The sequence below is a fragment of the Aptenodytes patagonicus genome, chromosome 4 (genome assembly GCF_965638725.1).
Source record: "Aptenodytes patagonicus chromosome 4, bAptPat1.pri.cur, whole genome shotgun sequence".
Taxonomy (NCBI): Eukaryota; Metazoa; Chordata; class Aves; order Sphenisciformes; family Spheniscidae; genus Aptenodytes; species Aptenodytes patagonicus.
In genome coordinates, this window is record NC_134952.1 from 67,433,360 (window position 1) to 67,447,082 (window position 13,723).

At 44.9% G+C, this 13,723-nt stretch overlaps 1 protein-coding gene across 1 annotated transcript in view; it reads left to right on the forward strand.

Annotated features, from left to right (window-relative positions):
- Positions 1–5,744: 5,744 nt before the first annotated feature.
- WDFY3 (WD repeat and FYVE domain containing 3) overlaps positions 5,745–13,723 on the forward strand; it is a 190,098-nt gene continuing 182,119 nt past the window's right edge. Inside the window, exon 1 of the mRNA XM_076337073.1 lies at positions 5,745–5,911. The gene's annotated coding sequence lies outside the window, so the exon portion shown is untranslated. The remainder of the gene's footprint in view (positions 5,912–13,723) is intronic.

Consider the following 13,723-nt stretch of genomic DNA (forward strand, 5'->3'; position numbering starts at 1 on the left):
ATAGGCTGCTGTAAAAGGCGAATCATAAAAATATGTGGTGTTTAGTGTCTTGTCCTGTATCCTCTTGAGGCTTCTGACATGTACTGACTGAAGTACAATCTACAATGCTTATAGGATAAAATAGTGGGCATTAGAGGTTGTGCAGTGACTGTCAAGGTCAAAATCAGTTCTGCAGAAGAAACGCATTAAATACTTGTTCTGTTAAACTTTTTCACAAAACCTGATAGCAAATAACAGCTTCTTGGTTCTTTTTCAGATGTACTGTACAGATTTCAAGTTTGTTCTGATACACAGTAGTAAAATATGTACAAAGAGGATTTGTGATAGCAGAGCGTTTTGCAATCTCTTGGTGTAAATATGCATAACTTCATCAAAATAAACAACGTGTATGTTATCCTCAGACCTAAGGGACTTTGTTTAAAACCGTCTTTCCTAAAATCACCTGCCTTAAAGACTATATTAATACTTAAAGATATTTCTCTTCTGGGCAGACCACCATAAAAGGCACCTTTTCAGCCTGTCTGTTTTGACATTCAGCGTATGCCTTCACAAGGTAGTCTTTCATACGCCATGCAGAACAGTAACACCTTTGAACAACAAAAAGACAACCGGAGGTCTGTAGGACTGAACCAGCAGCATTGACACCACTGCAGGCAAAGCATACAACCAAGATAACCCCTTTTTTTTTTTTTTCTTTTTTTTTTTTTAATTTCTCCAGAGGCACCAGATGGCAGCATTTTCCCTCACTCCGAGTGTGATCTCATCCTCTCGGATTCACTCCTGGGATCATCAGGCTTTGAGGCTGCGTAAACCACAACGACCTCAACTGAACTGCACCTTCTCTGTTGCCACCTGCTCTTTTTCCCACTTTCGTTGGGCATGCAGACTCACATTCAGGTGGTCTGAACGCAATCCAGGTCCTTGAAATGGTGGTTTGCCTTTTGCCTGTGCAGGTCTGAGAGTCCGTAAGAATCATTAGCATACAGGCATGTGAAAATTTAGACCCTGTGAATATGGCTCCGAGCTCTAAATTTTCCATATCCTCTAAATATTAAGTAGCATGCAGTTTATTTGATTTTCTTTTTAACTACCCGCTCTTTCCCATGTACATGCATGCACAATGTAATTCTTGTTTACAAGCAAGTTTTGCATGTGTTCTTTTCTATCAATGCTTTGTTCTTTGAATTTTGTAATAATATTTCATTGTACACTAGTTATGTATGACTAGTTATGTGTGACTAAGCTTGCAACCTCTGTAGCAAGAACTCTGTTCTGCACAAATAATCCAAGGCAGGGCAGGGATTTTGAGAACTTTGCAAGCTATGGTTTCTTTTACAGATGTGGCCTAAAGCTTTGTGGGCTGGGAATTCTGTTGTCGCACCGTCCTCTGTCCTGCTTCTTCCCCTCATCCTCACGTTCTTGCTTATAAATCCAACACTGCTTTATCGGTGGTCTTGTCATAGAAGAAAAAAAAAAAAACACATTATGTTTGGCTGCAACAAACAATTTATAAATCGTCCACCTTTGAACTCTGAACCTGCAGCACTGGGATGCAAACGTTTATTTACTTGAACTATGTGACTAACATCAACAGACAGCAGAAGAAAGGCTGTTTATCCAAAATGGGGCTGGAAAGCCGGGCCCCAGAGGGTGAAGGAGGAGCCGCCCTGGCTGCTGCTTTCTTTGACTGTTACTCCATTGGGTTGCTGGTGTTTCTGCTGTGGTGACTCTGTTAATGCTTTACAAATGCTATGAGCTCAGCAGTAGACTATTTGTGGATTGTTTAATTTATTGACTTCTGACAAGCAGCCCATTATTTTTCTGAAGAACATATGTGACAAGGGGTATTTTTCAAATTTCATCCAAATTCAACATGAGTGTCATAGGACAGGGACACTAGACCCTCCACAACTCTACCCTTCCTCTTTTTTAATACCAAAAATTATCTATAAACAAGCAGGAAGGAGGGAGGGAGGGAAGAGCACTTCTCAAAGGAAGTCATAAGAGTCTTGTATGATGAAAACATTAGGCTGTGTAAATTTGGAAACCAGTGCTATTTTCTTCTGTTAATAATATTCTAATTAAAAAAAGGCTAAAATTTCCTCAATTTTCTTTCACTTTCTTGTAGCAATTTCTTTCCAGTTCTGGATTTGCCTGTACTTTGGTATTAGCTAATATATGCAAACAGGACAGATGCAGCTTTACTGCCCAAGATGTATGAAATAAATGCAATGGAAGTATGCAAGCATCTCACCTGAAAGCTGAGCAGCGTTGCACCACTGAAAGACAATTGTGTTGGTTTTGCTTTACCTTCTAATAAAGGAGGCAAAGAATTTTAAATATATCTCCAAGGTTTTTAATGATTGATGCAATCCCTTGTGCACAGTTGCTTTGCAAAGTGGAAGAAAAATTAACTGTGAATACTTTCTTTTGTCTAACTATAGCACTGTAATTACTAACTAGCACCTTCTCTGAGAAAGATAAGCAGGTACCCAAGCAGGTATCCGTGATGGGCTTTGCAAGAGGACAGGAGATGTTGAGAAGGTAAAGAGTGTCTGGTGTCACTCAGTATGGATCGTTACAGCTTGCCATTATTCATTTTGGAACTGTGACAACTGACTGAAACATGGGGACTATAAATCGCAATGCAATGAGCATTAACTGCACAAGAAGAAAAAAGCAATATAACGTGGCACGCAGCAAAACTTGTATCTTGTGTACAGCTGCCCGTGCAGCTCCCACTGCCATCCTGGAGGATTTTTGTGATTTCCCACTAAGTTTACCTCTACCAATAAAGAATTAGGAACAGCACCATCTCTGTAAGCTTTGATTCTTACTCAGTAGAGCTGGCTAAGATAGATCTTGTTAATCCTTTACATACGAAAGATGCAAGTATCCTCCTACACATAAATTACAGAGAGATTTGTTTGTTTTGTGAAGTGTAACTGCTATGTACCATTCACAGACTGCATCTTGCACAGTAAGTGAAATAACTGTAGGAACAAGCTGATGAAATCAGTGCTTCCCCTTGCTGCAGTTCAGAATAAAAATATACCAAACGGGGCCAAATTTTGCTAGTAGTGTGCATTGTGTTTTTGCTTCTAGACTGGCATGACTTACTAACTAAGAAGAACGCACCTGTAAAAATTCAGGCGTGCAAAGAAATGTGCATGTTGGCTTTGAATGAACAGAGATACAGACCTTGGTTGTTTTGTAGTACAAACACACTCTCCACCGACTTCGAGCTTAGCCTTCACTCCAGGGGCAAACTATTTCAGTCTGGTATGTGATAGAATATAACTCAACGCACATACTTTCCCTTCTGTGTATGCATTACTCCATGATGTATGCAAAACACGGTGAGTGCCCTCAAAAGGCATCCCCTGAAAGGAAATCTATAGTTTCATGTTTTGACCCTCCTCATTTTCCCTTCCTATTCTTGTAACATTTTTCATGTGGCCTTAGCTGTAGACAAGCATATTTTTTTTCCGTAGCAGACAGTGACAATTACTTCTGTTAGCATATGATGTGGGAAGAGGAAGCTGCAAAGAGCAGTTGGGTGGAAAGAAAGTGGTTGGAGTAGAGGTTGTTAAAATGCTCTGTGTCCAAAAAGTGGGGAAAAGTAGGCATTTGGTCAGGAGGGCCAAAAAAACATACACATGGTATAAAATTTAAGTTTTTTCCAGGGATACAAGAATACCAACTGTCTAAGAGCTTCTGCCACTGATCATATTACAGTTGCTGTGTTAGGAATATGGCTGACATACTGTGCATGATTTCTCTCTCGGTGCCTATTCTTCACTGATTATCCTGCACAGAAAAAAACACAGGTATCGCAAAGGGCCAGTCAGCCCCATTCCAACCCAAACTATAGCCCGGGCTGTTCTCCTGAGTTGGGCTGAATCTTGCTCCTGTTAATACAGTGAATTTAGGGATGTCTGAAGATGCCTTTAACAAGTAAAGGCAGTGTTGTATTGTGTAGGCAAAGAGGTTATAAACTTGTCCTTGCTTATTTTGTTTTTCAGTTGGGAGAAGTGGGGTTTGTTTGTTTGGAGTTACACTTCAGTCTTCAGTGAGTGCTCCTTAGCAGCTGAATTGGTTAGCCTCACTCCAGACATCCATGAGTCCTAAGCAGAGGCCTCCTCCACCTAAACGGGAGTGGGATGACTTCCACTGCCAGCTGAACAGCAGTACATCAGCCAGTAAAAACTTTAAGTGGATTTACATGTTTGATGCTAATGGCCAGAGAAGGAAGACTGGATAAATGTAATTTACTCCATTTGTCCTCAAGTACAACAGAGTACATAGCTTCATTTAATAAGACCCCCTAGCAGAGGCAAGAGGCAATGGTCCTGGTTCCTGGTGCTTGTGATAATTTGCCCTTGAAATAGAGAGGTCTCAGATGGTTTGTGCATTGTGTATTGCAGCTTTTACCCCTGCAGCCAGATTCTCCACACTGCTATTTAGTCTTTTCAGTGAAGACTTCAGAAGGGATTTTGTAAATTAAAAAATACCCCAAACAAAACTGCTAGGGGGTGAACGGCTGTTAGCAGCTGATTTCTTGAAGGAGTTAAGTTTATAAGTGACTGGAAAAAGGCAGAAGGGTATCTGGTCACACACGTGTGGACACACCTTTGCACTGTTCCCCAGGAGTATCTGAGCGGATGAAGCTTGCTCCAGGGTTGCAGTGACCCCCTGCGCTGTGTGCCCAGCATGTGGCTAAACTGACGCTTTGTCCCGCTGACAAAAAGGAGTCCTTTGGCCACTGGGAATTTAATGGAACTTCTGGCTTAATTAGGAAAAGAGTAACTATTTCTGTGTTTAAACATTTGGATCGTACAGATGAGATTGGTTGGCCAGCACAGATGTACAATCCTCTTTGTGGTTGATACTAGGGATATCCAGTGCACTTCCCCTAGGTGTACACTTATGAAAAGCTAAGAGAAAGCATCTCAACCCTTCAAAGAAGGTGGCTTCTTTGCTCCTGCATTGACCTGCATTTCCTTCCCCTCATCCCACATGCGGGCTCCTGGCTGGGACGGCTTCCCCTCTCGGCAGGCTGGGTAGCTCGTCAGCTGCTCTGGCCTGTGGTGTCGGGGCTTACAGCGGGGATAGAGGGGAGAAGACACCGGCTTTCAGTGCTAGAGGAGTGGGATTTCTGTCAGAGAACGGGAAGAAACCAAACACACCAAGTGTCTTCCCGGGAAACCCACTGCTCTAAAAAGTAAGATAATTGTAAAAAGCCCCAGAACTAAGAAGGGGGCCTGTGTGTCTGTCGAGCCGACCCGGTCTGGGTAAGGAGAGGAGCCCCTCGGCGCGCTGCCATCCTGCTGAGGGGAGGGGGCGGCGGGCCGGTGCCTGAGGGGCTGCTCCCGGGGCCCGCCATTACGGACCGGCTCTCCTCAGGCGGCCTCGCCGGGCCGCGGGAGCGGCGGCGACAGCAGCCAGCCGGGAGGAGGAGGAGGAGCGGAGGGAGGAGGCAGCACTGGCAGCCGGGCGGGGAGGGGGTACTCGGCGCCGCGGAGGAGGAGGACTAAGATGGCCACCAGCCGCCGCGGGGAGCGGCCCCGCTCCCTCCGCCCCGCCTCGCGCGGCCCCTTCGGCCCGGCCCGGCCTTGATGGGGCCGGAACGACCCCAGCGCCCGGACGCTGCAGCGGCGGCGGCGCCTCCCGCCGGAGCCCGCCCGGGCCGCAGCGGGGGAGCCGCCCTCCCGGCCCGGCCCGCACCGCCCGGCCGCGGCCACCCCGTCGCGTAACGCCTCCCCTCCCCCCCCGCCGAGCCGTGCCCGCGGAAAGGAGCGGAGAGAGAAGAGGAGAGGAGACGAGAGGAGAGACCGCCCGCTGCCCACTCCCCGGCCCGGCGGGCCGGGCCGGGCACAGCGGCACCGACGGAGACCCCTGCCGCCTCCCGGTGAGTGCCTGGCGGCCCTACCCGCCGCTCCCCGGGCCCCGGCGCTTTGTTGCACCGCCGTCGGGCCCGGCCGCGCCGCGGGGAGACCCGGCGCGGCGGGCTGCGGCCCCCGTCCCTGCTGGGGTGCCGGCCCCGCTTGGTTCGGCCCGGCCGCAGGCCGGGGCGGCCGCCCCGCTCCCTGGGGATGTCGTGCGGGCGGCCGCCTCCCTCCGCCGCCGCCGGGTTGGAGGAGGGGGCGGCGGCGCAGGTGCCTCGGGTGATGGATCATTGTCACTGCGCGGGCAACCCCCCTCGGTTTTCTAATGTTTTATTTCAGCAGCCGCTCTCTGGCCGCGGCCCCCGGGGCAGTGCTGCCTGCGGGGCCGGCGGCTCGGCCCCGCTCGGCGGAGGGGGGCGGGCAGGGGCTGTGCCGGGGCCCCGGCCCGGCCTGGCGTGGCCGCGGCGGGGATGGGGGCCCGAGGGGAGCCCGGAGGGGACGGCGGAGCCCCGCAGCGGCCCTGGGCCGCTCCGACGGCCTTTGTTGTGGCCGGGGAGGGCGGTTTTCCCGCGGGAGCCCCGGCGGGGGTGCGGGAGGGGGCCCGCCGGCCCCAGCCCTTGGGTGCGCGGGAGGGCCGGTGGGGAGCCGGGCCGCAGGGGGGGCCGCCCGCCGCCCCAGGCCAGCGCGGGGAGTGAGCCCGGCTCGGAGGCGGATCGCTTTTTTCCCTTAATGTTTTTTTTATGTAGTTAGTTATTTTGGCGGCAGTCTCGAGCTATCGACCCCGTGGTGCGGCAGGGACATTCACGTTAAAGTACCCGGTGGGTTTCTCCCTGGTGCGTCCCCGGGGATGGGGAGGTTGTGGCTCCTGGGGGGTCCAGAACATAGTGTGGGGGCATTTGCGGAGGTGCTGAGGTACCTGCTGCTTGTCTTCAATGTGGTTTTTGCCCTGCAGTTCTGGGAGGTGATCCACACAGATGAAGAGGTTTGCATAGAGTCCAGTCAGTAGTGCTGGGTGCTGAAACCCTGTGTGATGTTCACCTTGAAAGATTAGGACCGTAACTTCTAGCTGTGCTTATGTATGCCTGCATAGAGAGAGACTTATGGAAGAAATAGTGCAGAGGACTAAATGTATGTCTTTTGACCTGTAGTTTCATGAATAATCTAACTGAAATTTCTTGGCTAACTGGAGTAACTCCCAAGATTTCAGTGTAGACCTGCAAGTCCTGGCCTTATTTTAATGATTGAATTTTGGTTACTTTGGCAGTGTAGGTTTGTGACAAAGTCTGTGCACGTCCATGTATTGGACCATGAAATTTTACTATGGAAAACAAATGGTAGGTTTCCTGTTTAAAAAAGTAGATTTTGCATGTTGTAGCAAACAGAAATGACCAGCCAAGTCATAAACTGTGCCAGAGCTGCGTTGCTACCTTGTGCCCGTGCATGCCCCTGTGCCCAGTTATGGCCCTACAGCTGTATGATGTTCCTGAGCTCTAAGACTCCCATGGATCTAGGCTGGTTCTGCAGAGAGCCAGCTTGATTGCATCCTTGGCACATTTTGGTGACAAGCTAACAGTATCTTGAAGTAGGCTATGCGAACAAACTGTACAGTTTGCGTGAACTGGCATTTCTGCAGTATTTTGCTCGTCCTATGCAATGTTGGTAGACTCGCAGCATTTGCAAATACAAAACTTACTGCTGTTTAAATTGGTCAATTGCAGTAAGCCAACCAAATCCTTCTCTATGCTTTTAGGTTATAGGCAGGCATGTTTATGAAGCAGAATGCACTGGGTGCTGGAAATGTGCATGCATGTTAATATGGCATTGTGCCTTTGCTCCATGATCCTGGTCAAGAAGTGCTGGTAATCTAACTTTGGCTGCATATTTGGACTACGAGTGGGTATCTCCACGCTATGTGATGTGGGTCTGTTGAGCTCAATTGGAGCCAGCTCTGGAATACTCAACAGTGTTGATAGCAATGTGTTTTGGGTAGAAGAATGCCTCAAATACCAGTGGTGGTAGACTAGAGATCAGTGAATGGTATTCTTCAGTTTGGTATGTGTTTGCTAGGAACTGGACATGTTTGTTTGCTCTTCCAATTTGCTGGGCAGTTTTAGGCTGCTAGACTTGGAATAAAAATGTAGTATGTTTTGGGTTATATGGTTACAATTATATTGCAGCTCTTAGCAAGCTGATTATCTATTTGATTCAAACTGAAGCAAGTTAAGCACAATGCTGCTGTGAGTTTTAGTATCTTCAGCACCCATTTAAAAATGTATTACAACATTTCTATATCAAGGTTTAAGTAAGGGTTAGTGTGACCAGTTGATTGTTTATTTGCAGTTCGGTGCATCAAGATCAGCTACTTGATAGTATTTTGTGTTATCAGTACTATGGGAAAGGAACTCTGATTTCTTTCTTTCAAAACAGTAACAGAAAGATGCCAAGTAACAAAATTCTTATAATTCTTAATATTTTCAAGCTGGAAATAACAAATTTAGTTCAGAAGGCTGCATTATCTTGTTGCATCTTGCTACATGAATTGGCTGAGAAGGTACGCTAACAGCCATCTGGGTAGGTATGAAAGCCTTGGTATTTAGCTCTGGTTTACTGGAGCTAAACTGCCAGAAGAAGTATACAAGGCGAGCAGGTCTTCAGGATGTACTGATGTGTGTTGCTGTTAGAGGAATTCAGCAATGCGTTTCATGTCTGCCAGTCTCACTTTAACTATTTCATAGTTTTCTGCAAGTGTTCAGTTGGATTTTTTAGCATCCGGAAAACTTCTGGGATGCTTCATGTGCAGAGTATGTGGTGAGTGTGGGCAGATGTTCTGCTTACCCTTTGAAATGCTCAGGACTGTCACAAGATTGTTTGGAAACTTTGGTGTTGGAACATGGTGTTTCACTTCCCAAATGTTGATGTTAACTGTTTTGTAGCATTGGGTTGTGGGGATTTACTTGGGTTTCTGAAGATGTGCTAAGCTGAAGAATGTAAAGAAAAGTTCCCTCTCTGATGGTTAAATTGCTGAAGGACAAGTCTGCTGATGTTGATTAGCAGTTTCGTTCATGTTTGTAAGTGATTTTAAGTTCCTATTGCAAAATAGCGGAAATACTGTTTCAGCAGTGGCCTTTGACTTGCAGGACTTCCTGCTATAAGGAAGTTTTGTATCATTTGTCCAAAATAAACAGATTTTGGAAAGGGCGGATACAGTATGCTGTGAGAAACCATACATCTTAGTCACAATTTACCCCCTAGTGCTTGCCTTTCTGATAATTGGAACTGTGGAAGTCCATTCTTATGATATGTTACTGGAATGAAACTTGCATTTTGAAATGGGAAATAGAATCTTTTGTTGGTCCATAGTACAATTTTTGGATATGTGTGTAGGGGGAAAACAAATGGTTTCTTCATGGCTTTAATACTGAAGCTTTTAACTTCACTGGTTTTCTCCTTGATTCTTTTTGTTGTTGGTGGTGTTGCTAATTGCAATAGTACAGCATTTAAAATGCCCAAGTTGTGACAAATACTTATGCTATTAGTTTCTTTGAATTATTGGCAATGTTGATTGTTTTTAAAAATACTTTTTTTGTTACTTACGTGCCCTGAGGGACCTACAACTTGAGTTATAACTGTAAGCCTTCACGCACCCTTCAGTGTTGAAGAGACTGAGGCGCGGTGACGTAAGATTGACATGTCTCCTGGAACAGCTCGCTTCTTTAACTTTGTAATTTGGTTTTCAGTTTTCACTTTGTAATAAACAGTTTCACTCTTGTATGGCTCCTGTTATCTTCTGTTGAAGACTTTATATCCTGCTGCTGGGCTGTTTGCACCTTGTCCTGGCTGGGTAGGAGAAGACAGGACATAATTATAAGGCCCCTATGCATGTTTGTTTTAATCAGGTGTCCCACAGACAGTATAGAAAGTGTTGCCCTATCCTATATTCGTGTTTGCACTCTCAGTGCCAAAGCTTCTAATGTTATGTACAGAATTCTGCTAGCAGCTTGTAACATTTTGACTGAAGTCATTGGTGCGGATGTGAGAGCAGCATCTTGGCTCAGGTGATAGCACTGCAAACTTTGCAAGACTGAATATGCATTATTGGTGATCCAGCCTTGAGAGCATCTGTTTGGCAAGCAACCCATGTTTTGTGATGCAGTATTGCAACCTTTTGCTTGTTGGTCGCATCCCCTGTTCTTCTGTGATATTACAGGTAAGTGCGTACAGCACCTTCCTTTTTTTGACAGTGAAAGATAACACAGTACCTACAGACTCTTTGTGTTTGGGTCACCCATTGGATGATGGGGATGATTATTTAAGCAAAGTTAGATGTTCTGTAGCACAGTTGTTGCATATCTTCTTCGATCTTTATGCTAATACTGTCTCAGAGCTTAACAGGTGAAGGAGGAATAGGAAATGCTGTATAAAACTGTTGAGTTAGTATTGTGTAACATTTTCTGACTCAAAGTGGCTTGTTTAAACCCCCTATGTTAATTTGATACTCATCTGTAATTAAAAGGAATTTTTGTATGAATGGTGAAGGGGGAACAATGCTTAGCTAATTCGATTTTAGTATACATGCCTATAAAAGGTTTAAATATGTAACTGTAAGGGTTGCAGGAACTTGGCTTTTCTACTTGGTCTTTAAGGTAGCTGAAGGGTATTGGGGAGTTTTTGGTTATTCCCCATGCCTCCTTTTTCATGAGGGTTAGTCAGAAGGTACCAAAGATTGCTAGTTACTCAACTGAAATAGGGTTTCACACATTGGGCACCTTTTTCTTCCTCTCTCTCTCTAGAAGCTGCTACAAAAAGGGACTTGATGACTGCAGTGAGGACTAGGTAGCAGCAGCCTGGTGAAGAGGCTGTGGCTTTGGTCTCAGGTGCTGGTGTCACTGTTGGGGGAACTGTCTTACACCTGCTAGGAGCTCTTGGCCAGTACAAAGGCTTTCAAAACAGGTGCGAAGTGCAGCTTTGTCCAGTAGCTGCAAAGAAGGAAGAATAGGTCTTGTGCCTTTTCTGTTTGCTTTGCTCTAAATGTACAGGAGGTATTTTTTTTTGCTTTCCCTTAAGTCTTTTGTGAGTGAAGATGACATACATCTTTTGTTTTTTCCCATGAACAGCTCTGGGGCAAAATTTTCTGATTTCTGTTCTGTGTGGAAATGTGCAATTGATGTAATTTTTGACAATTGTGCTGATGTTTTTGGGATTTTGAATAACAGCAGGGAATCTTTTTGGCTTTTTTATGGTGTGTTTCTTTCTTTTTTGTTTTTTTCCTTTTTTCTCTCACCACCTGTTGAGCAAAGCTGTGAGTGTGGAAGTAGAACTGTCTGTATTGAGATTTGGGAAAAAAATTGTTTGACGTTTCTTTGGAATTGGATTATTCCAGTGAGAGCTACATGTCATCTTTTGGGATCTTTCCCTTTTAAGGGAAAACAGTTTTGATTGCTTTGCTGGTTTTGGTGTTTCATCAATGTCCTGTGATGCATTTCTGCTTGTCCTAAGCATATGACTTCTAATGCTTCTGTCATGTCGCAGAATAGGAACAGATTTGCAGAACTTACTTTTTTACATGTGCTACAGTACCTTCTAAAATTTTGAAAGCAATAGAACAGTGTTATGCTAGGAAAGAGTGAATTGCGTGGAAGAAATGAACAGTAAGGGATATTGAATGGTATGAAGGCACATAGCTTCACATTTTTGGGTAAATGTTAAGAAATGTAGGAGAAAGATAAGACGGATGCATCTGAATTATAACAATCAGATATGCTTTAAAAAATGTTTAGTTCTTATACCTTCACAAATATTGTTATTTCCATGTCATGCATTTTATTACAATACTACAAGGAAAAAGCTTTGAGCAGGTTGGCTAACTTAGTGTACAGACAATCATGTGTTTTCAAAGTTCTTGGAGAAGTGGATTTTCCAGATGGCTTATTTCATCCCTTTCTCTCTTGCTCTAGAGAAATTGCATATTACACTGAAAGTATGTGAGAGTTAAACTCGTACTTTTTCAGGTCAGCAGGTATTCATCAGTTACATGCCTAACTTAAGCCTCTTATTCCAATTCCAAGACACCTATCTTAGAGAAGTCAGACCCTTTATAGTTGGCTTTTGCCTACTTTTTTCCAGCAACTTTTTCTACAAACTTCCTAGTTGGTGAAAGAAGTTATTCCCTCTCTTGAATCATGCATTTTCTTTCTAATGGCCATGCCAGTTTTGGTTTTGGATGTGCGTTTGAGGCTTTGCACTGCAGGGTTTCAGAGTAGGCGGGGAGTTACAAAAGTCAATGCATAACTTAAAGCAGCTGTGTGAAATAAGCAAATGGAGAAAAGCAAAACCTTCAGAGCTGACAATTCGGTAGTGATGAGATAGACACATGGCTAGAAAGGGAAGATGTTCCTACATGTTCCTTAGATGTTTTTTAGGGTCCTTCATTTTTGGAATGATATGACTTCAGTGAGAATATGGATCAGGAGCTCTTGAGAGAAATGTTCATCTGGCTTTTTATTTCACTACTGGTTTTGTCAGAGGTATCACCATGCATTGGGTATTAGAGGGTAGCTCTACCTGGATTGTCTTGCTGTTGCTTTTCTCAGTATCATTCTGCCAGGTGGAGTGAGGGTGCAAGTGAACCATGTTTTATGTTCTTACATTACCAGATGATTTATTATTTTCAAATGAAGACATGGTAAAAATCTCAGTATAATTCAAAGCAGGGTGGTTTGATTTGCGTAAACTAGTATCTGATGGGATGTTGCTTCAGAAAGTGGACTGTATTTGAATGCCATGGTGATAAGTAGTGTTGCTTGCTGCCCCTAGCTCTTGCTGAGAACCAAAATCTTAACTCACAGATGAGCTGTAATAGAAAGAGGGGGTTTGTACACCAGGGGCTTCCTAAAGTTTGTGTTTGGTTACTTGGCACTCTTAAGTATATCCTTTTTTGTATAATTTGAAATTAGGGGAATAGAGAAATTGCAGGCTAGGAAAATGCTTAGGGTGTCCAGAAGGTATGCTGTTTTAAAAAAAAAAAAAAAAAAATAGTGTGCACAGAGAGAATGCACGTGCTTTTTCATTAAAAATATGACAAAATATCAACTTGGCTTGGTAACAAAACTTTTGAAAGAGTTTTCAAGTGCTTGGATGATGGACAATCCCAAAAGGGAGAAAGGCTGTTCAGAATGGCTTAGGGAGGGTAAAGATCGTTAAGAAGGTTAATCAGATAGAAGCGCACTTGGCATAATCAGCCTCAGCTTTTGTCTGAGGTTTATTAGACTGGTGTGGAGTATTGGCCTTTGAATTGTTCATAATAGGAGGACTGTACTAGAATCATAGAATCATTAAGGTTGGAAAAGACCTCTAAATCATCGAGTCCAACCATCAACCCAACACCACCATGCCCACTAAACCATGTCCCTAAGCGCCTCATCTACACGTCTTTTAAATACTTCCAGGGATGGGGACTCCACCACTTCCCTGGGCAGCCTGTTCCAATGTTTAACCACTCTTTCAGTAAAGAAATTTTTCCTCATGTCCAATCTAAACCTCTCCTGGCGCAACTTGAGGCCATTTCCTCTCGTCCTATCACTTGTTACTTGGGAGAAGAGACTGACACCCACCTCGCTACAACCTCCTTTCAGGTAGTTGTAGAGCGTGACGAGGTCTCCCCTCAGCCTCCTTTTCTCCAGGCTAAACAGTCCCAGTTCCCTCAGTTGCTCCTCATAAGACTTGTTCTCCAGACCCCAGCCTCGTTGCCCTTCTCTGGACACGCTCCAGCACCTCAATGTCCTCCTTGTAGTGAGGGGCCCAAAACTGAACACAGTATTCGAGGTGCAGCCTCACCA